The following is a 14,866-nucleotide window of genomic DNA, read 5'->3' on the forward strand; positions in this document are numbered from 1 at the left end:
CTGTAGAACAGGATAAAGCGGCTAGAGATGATGAGATGGGATATCTGGGATGAGCACTGTAACCATCAGATTTTTGATGGAAATGTCCCAGACTAAATCAAAGCCAGACATGTTTGATGTTGAACATGAGAGCTCAAGCTCAACGGGTCAAATTCAAAAAGAAAAATGAACTGAGTAAATTAGCCTCAGGAGCCGAAATGAAAGAAGGACCATAGCCTGAGGCAGAAATGGCAGTGAGGGATGCAAATAAAAAGAGAGGTTGCTGCTAAAACCCGTGACGCAGAATGTAACGTGACGTGAAATCGCTCAGACAGTGACCTCCCTGCAATATGGGATGGAACACCTACCTTATTGTTCGTGATGGAATATAATTTCTCATCTCATCTCATTATCTCTAGCTGCTTTATCCTGTCCTACAGGGTTGCAGGCAAGCTGGAGCCTATCCCAGCTGCAGGTTAGGTTAACTGGTGACTCTAAATTGACCGTAGGTGTGAATGTGAGTGTGAATGGTTGTCTGTGTCTATGTGTCAGCCCTGTGATGACCTGGCGACTTGTCCAGGGTGTACCCTGCCTTTTGCCCGTAGTCAGCTGGGATAGGCTCCAGCTTGCCTGTGACCCTGTAGGACAGGATAAAGCAGCTAGAGATAATGAGATGAGATGAGAAATTATATCCCATCACGAACAATAAGGTAGGTGTCCCATCCCATATTGCAGGGAGGTCACTGCCCGAGCGATTTCACGTCACGTTACATTCTGTGTCACGGGTTTTAGCAGCAACCTCTCTTTTTATTTGCATCCCTCACTGCCATTTCTACCTAAGGCTATGGTCCTTCTTTCATTTCGGCTCCTGAGGCTAATTTACTCAGTTCATTTTTCTTTATGAATTTGACCTGTTGAGTTTGAGCTCTCACGTTCAACATCAAACATGTCTGGCTTTGATTTAGTCTGGGACATTTCCATCAAAAATCTGACGGTTACAGTGCTCATCCCAGATATCCCATCTCATTATCTCTAGCCGCTTTATCCTGTTCTACAGGGTCGCAGGCAAGCTGGAGCCTATCCCAGCTGACTACGGGCGAAAGGCGGGGTACACCCTGGACAAGTCGCCAGGTCATCACAGGGCTGACACATAGACACAGACAACCATTCACATTCACACCTACGGTCAATTTAGAGTCACCAGTTAACCTAACCTGCATGTCTTTGGACTGTGGGGGAAACCGGAGCACCCGGAGGAAACCCATGTGGACACAGGGAGAACATGCAAACTCCGCACAGAAAGGCCCTCGCCGACCACAGGGCTCAAACCCGGACCTTCTTGCTGTGAGGCGACAGCGCTAACCACTACACCACCGTGTCGCCCCCATCCCAGATATTAATATCAGATTTTCAACAAAAACAGACAAGACGATGAGAGATTTTCTGTTTTTTCTTTCGCTCTTGCAAACCATCATAAAATGCTATAGGGGGTCCATGCAAAAGGCACTGTGCACGCAAGTGCAAAAACGATCACTTGCAGTTGAAATGTCCGTCTACAACCACTGAGTTGATGGTTTGTACAGTTCACTGCTGCACATGCAGACATTTTTCTTCTAATTTTTCTCACCAACTATATAAATAACTTGTCCAGTTCTGTGTCGGTTCTAGGAGCCTACATGAAAGTTCTGCTACGCGATGTGAGTGGTAAGATGGCGGCTAAATGACGAGCCTATGAGCTCGGTGCACACGCCTCAAAAGACAGAGCATAACATGGGTCAGTTACACTCCTGTCCACTTGGTGGCAGTAATGCACTAGAGCGCCATTCAGTAGAAGAAAGAAGAAGCAGCGGTTTTAGCTCAGCTGGGGTGAGTGTTTGGCTAATTTAACATCAGTACTGTAATTCATGTAGTTTGCGTTGTTCGTTTCAAAAGCATCACTGGATCATGATCAGTTTATATAGCTGTGTATTTATAAACACAAGATGAATCTCTGATGTGACAGTAGGCCTAGCGTGGGTCTGGGTTAGCTACAGCTAGCTAGCTAGCTAGGGATAAAACAGTATGGTGCGTACTGCAAACAAAACGATGGCTGTTCTCTCCAAACACATCAGGTACGAAAGGTTTTTTCTTATTATTTTGCCGACGATTTGCCCACGCGAAGTTTATTTATTAAAGCACGATAGGTTGGATATTTAATCCGTTAACAGATACGCCCTGAAAGTTAATAAGTAAGAATGTAGTTTGCGGTGTTGACAATAAAACCGAAGCACTCCGATCCTGAAAACGCAAATTCATGTATCATGTTCATGAACCCCGGATAATCACCACTAGGCATGTGTCAGATTGATTTTAGAGTTTTCTGTGCTTTCGAGCTACCGTTAAAAAACAAAACGAGACACAATTTAATAATTTAATCATCCGGAATCTGAGAGGGAAAACTAAAATGTTCAGGTTTAAGGAGGTTTGTAGGAAACAGCTGTATATTGGATTGGAACCGATATTAATTATATATTTGAGATGATACCCGAGATTCCAAAAATGCCTCCAGAATTCCTTCTAGATTCATGATTGGGTATACTAGACTGCTCTTTTGGCATAATTTTCGTTTGCAACCACGTGACCCAAACTGCTTGCGTCATTGACTGCCGCCGTGTTGGAGGATATACAAGCACACAGTCAGTGCGTTTACATGCACATCCAGATCGAGCTAAGGGTCCCAGCAGGGGTGCCAGAGAAATCTAATCCTACATGCACACAAGGAAATCGAGCTATTGTGTGAGGTACATTGTGCACCCGAGCCACAGGTGGCGCTACACGCCCCATCGTGTTGGTACACTTCCGGTTGTCATCATGAAGAAGAGCTATTCAAGAGTATAAACAAAGTTATCAGCAGTGTTGCTAGATACTGCTGACGTTTTCCAGCCCAAAACATGTTCAAATCCGCCAAAATGCACTTAAAACCGCCCAATCTGGCAACACTGGCAGTTCCGTGTTCACAAGTTCCGTGCTCAAGCTGTTAGGCTTGCTCTAACAGACTGTATGGCTACAAATTGTCCTGCGCAGACCACTGTTTTGTAAGACAACTTATTTTGCACAATTGTATATTTTTCTAAAGTCCATTTTTTTTGCTTACAATTTAACTTGTCTTAATAAACACAAAGTTCAATTGTTTTGTTTTATTGACATTCTTCATTTGTTGGACATTGTATATATTATATACAAAATGACTTGTTTATGTACACAATTCACAGCTATGGAACAGCTGTACAGATGTATTTGGTGATACAGTAAGTGAGCTAAATTTTAACAGTGCAAACAATGCCACAAAAAGAAAAGATTCATGCTGTTGTCATGATTCGTTGTCATGCCGACCGAGGCTGTTGTGTTTCCCGCTTGTGGTCTCGTCACTCGTCACTTCCGGAAGGGGCAGTGCTGAAGTAAGTAGCTCAAATACGTAGCTCGATAGGGTTTACATGCACTAAGTAGCTCGGCAGAAATCGCATAATCTAGGTCGTGTAGCTCGATTCCGAGAAATCAAGTTCGGTTCAATTTCAGCCGAATTAAGGTGTGTACATGGCATTTTGAACTTCGATTTCAGTCGAGCAACGGCAGAAATTTGATTCTTTCTATGTGCATGTAAACGCACTGACTATCTCATTATCTCTAGCCGCTTTATCCTGTTCTACAGGGTCGCAGGCAAGCTGGAGCCTATCCCAGCTGACTACGGGCGAGAGGCGGGGTACACCCTGGACAAGTCGCCAGGTCATCACAGGGCTGACACATAGACACAGACAACCATTCACACTCACATTCACACCTACGGTCAATTTAGAGTCACCAGTTAACCTAACCTGCATGTCTTTGGACTGTGGGGGAAACCGGAGCACCCGGAGAAAACCCACGCGGACACGGGGAGAACATGCAAACTCTGCACAGAAAGGCCCTCGCCGGCCACGGGGCTCGAACCCGGACCTTCTTGCTGTTAGCGCTGTCGCCTCACCACTACACCACCGTGCCGCCAGCACACAGTATAGCATCAGTAAACAGTGTTCCAAGCTGCATCTCCCATAACCCGGGATGGGACGGAACAGTGGTGTCAAGTATTTTCTGTTCCATCCCGCAATACCATTTCTTCTTTTGGCTGCTCCTGATTAGGGGTCGCCACAGCGGATCTTTCGTCTCCATTGCTCCCTGTCTTCCGCATTCTTCTCTACCACACCTGCCACTTTCATGTCCTCTCTCACCACAACCTCTTTGGCCTTCCTCGTTTTCATGTGCCTGGCAGCTCCATCCTCAACATTCTCCTTCCAACATGCTCTGCATCTCTCCTCAGGATGTGCCCATACCATCTCAGTCTCGTCTCTCTTGGCTTAATTCCCAGGCTCTCCACATGTACTGTCCCTCTGATGCTCGTTCCTTATCCTGTCCAACCTCCCATCGTAAACCTTAACACCTGCAACTTTGCCTCCTGTCTCTTTTTGTTAAGGGTACGGTCTCAATCCAGACATCACAGCTGGTCTCAGTTCTCTCTTATACGTCTTACCTTTCACTTTTGCTGGGACTTTCCGATCACAAATGGCTCCCGAAATCCTTCTCCAACTACTCCACCCTGCCTGCACACACACTCACTTTATTTACAAAATGTATAAATTTACCTTTTTTTGTTCTAGTTTCACAGAGACATCAGTCATGTCCACCATTTTATTAATCGGTAGTTCCGTTAGTCATCCCGCCTTTATAGATGAACCCGTCACGTATGATAAAGTTAGAAGAAAAGCAAAATGTTGTTTTAGTGTCAACATATAACTTAAGAAGAAGAAACCTTTATTCATCACATGCACACTTCAAGCACAGTGAAATTCATCCCCTGTATTTAACCCATCTGAAGCAGTGAGCATGCGCGCACACAGAGCAGTTGGCAGCCACACCAGAGCGCCCGGGGAGCACTCAGGGGTCAGGTACCTTGCTCAAGGGCACCTCAGCCCAAGGCCGCCCCATGTCAACCTAACTGCATGTCTTTGGACTGTGGGGGAAACCGGAGCACCCGGTGGAAACCCACGCAGACACGGGGAGAACATGCAAACTCTACACAGAAAGGCCCTCGCCGGCCGCTGGGTTCGAACCCGGAACCTTCTTGCTGTGAGGCGACTGCGCTAACCACTGTGCTGCCCAAATCTTTCAAATTTAACTATTGTTCATCTATTTTACAAGTTCTTGCCTCTACCTTTTTCATTTCTTCAGCTGACATAGTATACATCTCAAGTTCTTATCTTTTTTTTTTTTTTTTTTTTTTTTGATCTGTGCTTCTGTTTTATGACCCACGTTTTCACAATCAGATTTGTTCAGCTTCTTGAGTGCTTATAGGTGTTTCTCTGTTTAAAAAAAAAATTGGAGTTTTATGCGCATTTCTGAATGCAAGCATATAACGATGGCAAATGTAAAGTGTGTTATTGGATCGATCTACCCATTGTCTGGTTGCTAGGGACCCTTAGTTACCGTCCCGTCACGTGTAATTTACTGTTCCGCTTCGAGATGACGCTCGTTCTGCCACACGGGATTTCTTTGTGACGTCACGCCGAGGTATATTCCGTAATTGGAGTTCTGGGCTTTTGGATCAACTTCAATTGAAAATATTGTGAATATAACGTTAATACAATGTGATGGGATATAATAATACTGGATAATGAAAGAATACATGACAGTGATGCGTGTGAGTACGAAATGTTAAGTATGAAACCCCTGAATATTTAGAAAACGTAACGTTATTGTAATATACCGTCCTGTTCCGGTTCATACTTTCCATACCGGGTTATGGGAGACACCTTCCAAGCGATAATATAATTTATTCGACTTATTTTAACTTACTGGATGGCCCTTCCAAGAGTTACATTTAGAAGCTTGTATTCATTTCTCAAATCTATTTTAAATACCCATCTTTTGATGCAGTCAAAATGATTCTATCTAACACATGCAACATTTACACACTATATGACGCATTTAGTTATAATGGAGCACTCACTGGGCAAGGAGGCTGCGGTATTTGAGGTAGTGGATTGACATGAATCTTGTTCGATTGACTGTGATCGTTTGGGAAGATTCTTCAATAATTGAGTTTCTTTCTGTGCTCTGTAAGCCTAGCGTTTTGAATTACTGCTTTAGTACCAGCTTTGATTGTGTTGGAGCCCAGTTTACCAGTTTATGGTACTAGAGCCTAGATTACGAGCATACTCTGTTATTGCTAGTTGTTTGCGCTATGGCAGCCGTTTACACCACCAGCTATTTCACTTCCGATAAAACTGCTAAGAAAAGTCACATGACTGAAACCCAGCATTAACAAAAGAGACAAGGTAACGGGCAAAACCATATGCAAATGTTGCAAGGCGCTGTTCAACTACAATACTGCAAACACTACAAATATTTCAGCATTTAAAACACCTTTATTTTTCAACATCAGAGATATTCAGTCATCTGACATCTGTAAATCTCTGATGCTGTTTTTTGATGAAAAAATGCACAATATTCGCCAGCACTTGTTTAAATCCACTGCCTCTCTCCCCTTTTGAATTTCTCCCGCATTGCCAGCCATTTTCCAGTTTTCAACTCCCCGATGCCTCTGAAATCTTTGACCTTATCCTTAAATCCAAGCCCTCCGCATGTCAGCTTGATCCCTTCCCCACAATCTCGGTCAAATCTTGCCTCTCCTCTCTGCTTCCCCTCATATCTGCCATTATTCACTCTCCACTGGCACTGTTCCATCACTATTCAAAACTGCAGCAGTCACTCCAGTACTGAAAAAACCTGGTTTAGATCCCAATAACTACAGTAATCTCCGCCCCATCCCAAATTCTTGAGAAAAGTCACCACCCAGCTACACACACACTTAACTCAAAACTACCTCTATGAGCGTTTCCTGTCTGGCTTCTGCCCCCGGCATAGCACTGAAACCGCCCTATTAAAAATTACAAACAATCTCCTCCTTGCAGCTGACTCTGAGCTACTCTCCATCCTCATCCTCCTTGACCTGAGTGCGGCTTCTGACGCCATTTAACATCCCATCCTCCTCAGCCGACTCTTCTCCCTTGGCATCACTTATACCCCCCCGATTGGTTTCACTCCTATCTCTTAGGCTGCACTCAGTTCATACAGCTCAAAACTTTTAAATCCGACCCCTTTCCTGTCACTTCAGGTGTGCCCCAGGGTTCTGTCCTGGAGCCCCTTCTCTTTATCACCTACCTCCTTCCCCTTGGCCACGTTTTCTGCAAATTCAACATTCATTTCCACTGCTTCGTGGATGACACTCAGCTCTACTTAACCTGTAAACCGTAATCCTGTCTCCTTCCTGCATATCTGAAATAAAATCCTGGTTCACCTCAAACTTCCTAAAATTAAACAGTGATAAAACTGAATTCCTCCTCATTGGCACCAAATCCATACTGTCTAAAGCTGACACCATTTCCCTCACCATTGACAATGTCTTAGTTTCCCCCCTCTCCTCAGGTTAAGAGCCTGGGTGTCATCCTCGATAGCACGCCATCTTTCCAATCCCACATCAATAACATTACCCGCTCTACATACTTTCATCTACGTAACATTTAATTTCTTTTTTTCGGCCTCCCTTAAAAGTCCCTCCGTAAACTCCAACTGGTCCAGAACTCTGCTTGCCCGTATCATCACTAAAACCCCCTCGTCACCACATTACCCCCATCATCCGGCAACTCCACTGGCTCCCGGTCAAGCAACTTGTAGAATTCAAACTCTTCCTGTATACCTTCAAGGCCATCCACATCCTCGCCCCTCTGTATTTGTCCGACCTTCACATCGCCACTCCACATCCTCCTCTTCCATCTACCTCACATACCCCCTTTCCACCAAATCAGTTCGGGGCTGGTGCTGGTTCACAACTCGTTCAACTCGCGAGCCAGCTGAGAACCAGTTTGCTTTTCCATAGCTTGCGGTGCTAAGGGAAGCCACGTCGGTTACGTCGCTGTATACGTCAGTTACGTCGCTACGTTTGCATAAACCTTGGCGCGAATATCGAAGCAAAAACAACGCGGAAGAAGCAACAACAATAATAATAAATGACTGTGTTTGTACGGCTGCTACTTCTCGTCACTTAAAAATGGCGATCTTTCACGGTCTTGTTATTGTTGTTGGTCTTAACAACTCCGCCCCCCTGCTGACGTAAGCGGTTCTTTCCTCTGGCCCAGCAGAGAGTTGGTGCTAGCCTGGAACCGGTTTTTCTGGCCCCAGAGCCAGTTCTTTGTCAGTGGAAACAGAAAACCCGGTTCCAAACTAAGCACTGGCCCCGAACCAGCCCTGGAACTGCTTTGGTGGAAAAGGGGCAACAGTCCCCTCTGCCCGCCTCAGCACCACGGGGAGCAGAGCTTTCAGACACTCTGCTCCCCACCTCTGGAACTCTCTGCCTCCTCACATCCGTAACTCTGACACTCTCCCCATCTTCAAGTCTAAACTCAAAACTCACCTGTGTAAGATTGCTCACTCATTTTAACTTCTATTACACACTCCATTGTTTGTGTATGTTGATTTTTATTCATTGTACAGTGTCCTTGAGTGTCTTGAAAGGCACTTATAAATGTATTATTGTGAATGCTGAAAGATCTCAGCTCTTGCCTGAAAATGTAGGGATGCGGATATTCCTTAAAGCAGATACGCAGAACCTTTTTATTTTTAAATAAATTTCTGAGTGGATAGTATCTCCATCCTTGACTCTTGTATGCTGCGTAAATGGGAATAAAAAATATATATTTGAGAGTTAAAATTGACCGCTGTCTGCCCCGCTGAGCCAGCCAGCCCTGAGCACGTGACGTCACAGTGGTAACCGGTTTTAAGGCCGAGGCCTTTGACAGCTATAGACCAAAGTCATATAAATAAAAAAAACTTGTGGTGAAAGTAAGAAATACCGTCACCGACTTGCTCAGCTGAGACTGATTTGACTTCACTGATTGTGACTTGACTCTTATTAAAACAGGATGTGTTATAACTTACACAACATACATGTACATGCATGCATTTTCACTGATAAAACGTAAAAGGCTAATTAAATCAGATTAACTGAGACAATCGCATTTTGAAGCAAATTAAATAATCTTATACCGGTAACTTAATACATGTAACTTGTATTGTGTATTTAATCTAAATGCAGGTAAACGACGTGTTTTTGTTTTGTATCCAAATGAGAGTCGGAGCTTACCCGTCTGTGTTCTCGCTTCTTGAAGGCCGACCTTGTGGCCGATTTGTTTTGAAACAATCTGACTTTCAGTTGTTCGTTCAGTTCTCCATTCATTCGCTTCTTCCATGTAAGGGCGAGATGGCAGCAATATCCAGTTTAGGAATAAGATGGCTGGTCCGGTCATTCTCTCCATGCCGTGTATTCCGCCGTTACTGCTGGGCTCAGGCAATTACTAAAACCCGGGATGGAACCGGTTTTAGCAACAACCGTGGGGAGGTCACTGCCCGAGTGATACGTCCCGTTCCATACTGGGTTTTACCAACAACCCTCAGCTCACGCTCCAGGAGGACTGGCGCAACTGAACTCACTTTTTTTTTTTTGGGGCTTTTTTTCACCTTTATTGGATAGGACAGTGTAGAGACAGGAAATGAGTGGAAGAGAGAGATGGGGAGGGATCAGGAAATGACCTTGGGTCGGAATCAAACCCAGGTCCCCGGATTTATGGTATGGCGCCTTATCCACCTGAGCCACGACGCCCCCTGAACTCGCTTTTTTAAAAAAAATAAAAAATAAATAAAATGAAAAAGGAAAGCCTTTTCTTGTTTTATTTTTCTTTAATTGTTGGTACTGCACCGTCTTTCAATATGGGCTTATAGCCAACGCTCCTCAACAGATCAGAGGTTTCGTACGAGTCTTCAGTAAAATGTGCAGAAGAGAGACCACTTCATAGCCGCCCAATGTGCCCGTGAACTACTCGCAAAACGTATCCAAATCTTTGCCGTGTGAACATTCTTGGGTCATGAATGCAACGTAAATCCACATTCTGTTGTGTTGCTGCACCCACCAGCAACACATCTTCGTGCTATGGCGATAAATTAGCTCAAAATGGAGGATCGGCATTGCAGTCAGCTCTGCGTCTTATTATAGCGGAAATGGTGACGCGACCGATAGACTTCCTGTTGTGACGTTACGGACGTCAAGGTCATTCACTCAGACCGCTACTATATAAATCTCTAATTGTAAAAATTACTATGTTAGATTTGTTAGCGTGTAAAACTATTCCTGTGTCATTCTTGAGGTCTCAAGGCATTTATAAACGAAAGTGGCTCTGCGTATATGCTTTAAGAAAAACATGTAAATTCCAAGCTAGGAATGAAACCCAAACAGCAGGTTTTATTCTTGAAGATTTTGTTTCTTGGAGACAAGATAACTCATTGTTTTAAGATATGCCAGTAGTATGTATGACCTAATACCTTTGCTGTACCTTGACCTTGGAGTTGAACTTTTTATCTCTTTGGAAGTTGTCCTTGGCTCTTTTTCTATCATTGGCACTATCCTTCTGTTCAGTCTATGATGAATTTTCCTCCTGCAGTCATGTCCAGGATCATTTAATAATTGCAACTGTAGTCACAGGAACATCAAGCTACTTGGAGATGGTCTTCTAGCCTTTGCCTTTAACATGCTTGTCTAATTTTTTTTTTCCTGATCTCCATGTGGTGCACATGATGATGCCAAAGAAAAAAGATGAAGTGTTTTCAGACCTTGAATAATGAACAGAAAGATCACCTTTAAATTTTAAACACCACAATACTAATGTTTGAGCTTAAAAGGAGTTCAGAAATCAGTATTTGGTGGAATAGCCCTGACATTTAATCAGTTTCATGCGTCTTGGCATGCTCTCCAACAGTCTTTCATGTTGCTCTTGAGTGACTTTATGCCGTTCCTGACACATTCAATTTTGGTTTGACGGCTTGTGACCATCCATCTTCCTCTTGATCATGTTCCAGAGGTTTTCAATGGGGTTCAGGTCTGGAGATTGGACTGGCCATGACAGGGTCTTGATCTTGTGGTCCTCCATCCACACCTTGATTGACCTGGCTGTGTGGCATGGAGCATTGTCCTGCTTGAAAACCCAATCCTCAGAGTTAGGGAACATTGTCAGAGCAGAAGGAAGCAGGTTTTCTTCCAAAATAGCCTTGTACATGGCTTGATTCATGTGTCCTTCACAAACAAAAATCTGCCCTATTCCAGCCTTACTGAAACACCCCTAGATCATCACCGATCCTTCACCAGATTTCACAATGTGTGAGACACTGTGGCTTGTAGGCCTTTCCAAGTCTTTATCTAACCATTAGATGACAAGGTGATGGGGGTGAGCTAAAAATTGGACTCCTCAGGGACGATGATCTTACTCCAGTCCTCTACAGTCCAGTCTTTATGGTCTTTTAGCAAACCTCAGCCTGGTTCTTCTTTGTTTCTCATTGATGAAGGACTTTTTTTTTTTTCTCTAGCTTTGCATGACTGAACCCTGTACATAGGAGCTTGTTTCAACAGTCCTTGCCGTCCACGTGACCCCAGTTGCCGTTTGCCATTCTTTATGTAGGTCAGTTGTTGAGTGATATTCAAGGAGCTGATCCTGGCCAGTGGAGAGTTGTTTTCACCCTCTGCCTGCAGTCCCCAACATCTGCTGCTTGACCACCTTCTTATGAACTGCCACCTTTTGAAGTTTTGAGGATGGAAGCAACCTGATGTTCACTGTGTCCCTCTGCTAGTAAAGCCAGAATTGAACCCTTCCTTTTCTCACTCAAAGATCCATCTATAAAACTAACTCTCTTGGCATTTTATTTATATTTATTTATTTATTTATTTATTTATTTTGTATTCCAATTAAATTTAAGGTATTACTAGTACTGTTTTTAAATTTGCCCAGGCAGGCCAGTATGTTTTCGATACAAATTAACAATTTTATTACTCATATTTTACCCAGAATTGTGAAGAAATTGTTCGTAAAATGCACCTTTTCGATACGAGGTCTGCTATCTTTGTTTTCGTCACGCTCCGCGGCAGGAGTGTGTCGTCTTCGTGCGTCTTCGGCGCTGTTCGGAAGCGTCATTTTGGTGGGAAAATAGCATCTTGTAGACGAAGACGGTTGCAGCAAGGAGACCATCAGAATGGTGAAATCCAAATATGTTCAAACTCCACGCTCCCCCAACCTGGCCAAAGGCCAGATAAACAGTTTGAGCTAAAAACAAACTTCATTGTCCGATCGTCGTCATCTTTGTACCACTTTCTGCCTCTTCCGCTAGAGAGTTCAATGATGTCATTCATAAATACGATCGTGCATAAATTAACTATTGGGTGTTAACGAACAGCTTCATTTTGAACTTTGGAGCCAATCAGAGCGCGCGACGTCACGCTTGGTTTACAACTCGCCAAATCGTAAAACAGCATTTCAACACGCGCTTTAGCTTCAGGTGGTGTAAAATCATTCAGACTTTGTATATTAATATCAAAACTTCAGGATACACTGCCAAGAAATATGGCTACACGTGTATCAACTTCTAGTGATTAAAGAATGAAGTATAAATGTTGGTTGCTATGACTGAAATAGAAGAACAGATAAAATAATGTGGTAAATTAGATCTGATCCCATATATTATTCAAATCCAAAGATGATGAAATCTATCAAAATAGCCAAACTAGGTCTACATTAGTTCATTACAACATGAACAATAACTATTCTGACCCTCTCTGGTACAACCAGGCCATGCTAAACCCAGTATACCCCCAGTTGCTAGAGTATCTGCTGTTGCCATGGCAACGGTTTATGCAAATGAGCTGAATTTGCAAAAATTTACTACTAATTCCCCTAAGGACATATCCTGAAAATTTGGTGTTTTATGTCTTGTCTTATTAAAAAAAAAATACAACATTTCACCCCTTTTTGGCTCACCTGAGCATACCTGTTAATTAGCTAATTAACAGGTAATTAGGGTTATAAATCACCCCCGAGCAGGTAAGGCTTTGCAAAAATCTCACTAGATTATTCCCCAAAGTCCACCCTTTCAGGAAATGTATGGTTTGTCAATGATTCTCATGATATTTTATTAAGAAATAAAACTTCATGGGCAATAAAAATGCCCATTTAAATCCAGCATGATAAGGGTTAGTATGCCACCCTCACCTTTCATCCAGACTTGGGACTGGCCTGTGTGTGTCTTGTGGCTATTATATAAAGGTGTATTTAAAAAGTTCATTGTACTTCTATTTCTATAAGAATATCTACAGTGGTGAGAATTCAATATCTACAATGTTGAGAATATATGAGCCAAAGTTGAAACCATGACAAAAAAAGAAAATATGTCTACATCACACAGGGTGGGTTACAGGCAAAGCTTATTCTATAAACGAGCTAGTTGCATGGTGAGGCAAAACAGCTTATTCTAAAACTTATACAAACAATTGTTAATGTAAAACAGTAATCAACAGCATGTGTTAAATGAACAGAGAACAAGAACAAAGGAAATTTTTAAATGTAACTAAGAAATTGATAGAACAAGAAATGCAAACAATAACATATCAATGTGAACAAACAATAAAGATATAATAATGTTAGCAAAATATGAATAATCTTTTCATTAATTTCACCTTAAAATGCACCAGAATGCATGAATATGAATTGAAAAATCAAAATTTTCTGGGGGAGGGCCCCCGGACCCCCCTCTTTGTGCAAGCACCTGTGGTGCTTGCGGCGGCTGCCTGTGGCAGCCGTGGTTCAGGTACCGTGCGCATTTGGGCCACCACATTTTCCATTTGGGCCAGTAACTTTTCAATTCCACTGGCCCAATGGGCCACCAGTGGTAAATGCTTAATGTCTGGTCCTATTGCAAGAAGATAGTAATGACCACAGCAGTGGTTTTTATACTTTTTCCATGTTAAGATTTGATTCGGGTCACCTCATCAGTACCTTAAGTAAAACGAGGTGCACTTGTGTTGGAATTCCAGCACAGACACTGGAATGAAATGCTGATTTTTATGAAAAATTGAAGTGGTCTCTGAATTATTTCCGGAGCTGGTTGTGTATGTGTCCTTTTTGTACTCTTCAGGCATTAAACGCTCTTCCGTTTCACTCCATGAAGGGCACAGTGAGGTGAAAACTGCAGCTTCATGTCCTTGTGAGGTAAGACTGTGTAGACTTCTTTGTCTATCTATCCCTCTGAGTCATCTCATAATGTTACATTAAACAGTGATCAAAACACTAACATTTTTAATATAGTTAAGTTCCAGTCTTAAATTTATTCCTAATTAACAATGTCTGATCTTGTGTGTGTATATATATTTAAGTCTCTTGCTTTATTCTTTCAGTTTATATTACCGTTTGCCATAAAGGAGAAACGGACCGAGATTGAACGGACGCACATGAAATAAAGACCTGTCTGGACCAAGTCAGAAAATGATGCTATTTCCATCCCCCTGCAAAAGACAAAGCTGTCTGGTGTTCTCAGTGCAGTGTTATCTGTAAAAACAGTGATCGAGTTGGTGTTTATTTGCAGCAGATCCATGGAGTACCTCAAGGTATTTGTTTAATTGGCTGTTTTGTTTTTTGGACTCTCAATTTCAAAAGGAAATTTTGAAGGAAAAAAAATAAAAACCAGGATGGGGAAGAAATCTGATCTAAGTGCCTTCGACCGTGGCTTGGTTGTTGGTGCCAGGCGGGCTGGTTTGAGTGTCTCTGAAACTGCTGAACTCCTGGGATTTTCACGCACAACAGTCTCCAGAGTTTACACAGAATGGCGTGAAAAAGAAAAAACATCCAGCGAGCGGCATTTCTGTGGGCGGAAACGCCTCGTTAACGAGAAAGGTCAGAGGAGATTGGCCAGACTGGTGCAAGCTGACAGGAAGGCAACAGTAACTGAA

At 43.0% G+C, this 14,866-nt stretch overlaps 1 long non-coding RNA gene across 1 annotated transcript; it reads left to right on the forward strand.

Moving 5' to 3' along the window:
- Positions 1 to 1,777: 1,777 nt before the first annotated feature.
- On the forward strand, positions 1,778 to 14,596 carry LOC132884906 (uncharacterized). Its single transcript, XR_009654504.1, has 3 exons — positions 1,778 to 1,845; positions 14,056 to 14,129; positions 14,315 to 14,596. It is a non-coding gene; the product is annotated as an uncharacterized LOC132884906 (long non-coding RNA).
- Positions 14,597 to 14,866: the final 270 nt, after the last annotated feature.

The sequence above is a fragment of the Neoarius graeffei genome, chromosome 4, assembly GCF_027579695.1.
Source record: "Neoarius graeffei isolate fNeoGra1 chromosome 4, fNeoGra1.pri, whole genome shotgun sequence".
NCBI classification, from domain to species: domain Eukaryota; kingdom Metazoa; phylum Chordata; class Actinopteri; order Siluriformes; family Ariidae; genus Neoarius; species Neoarius graeffei.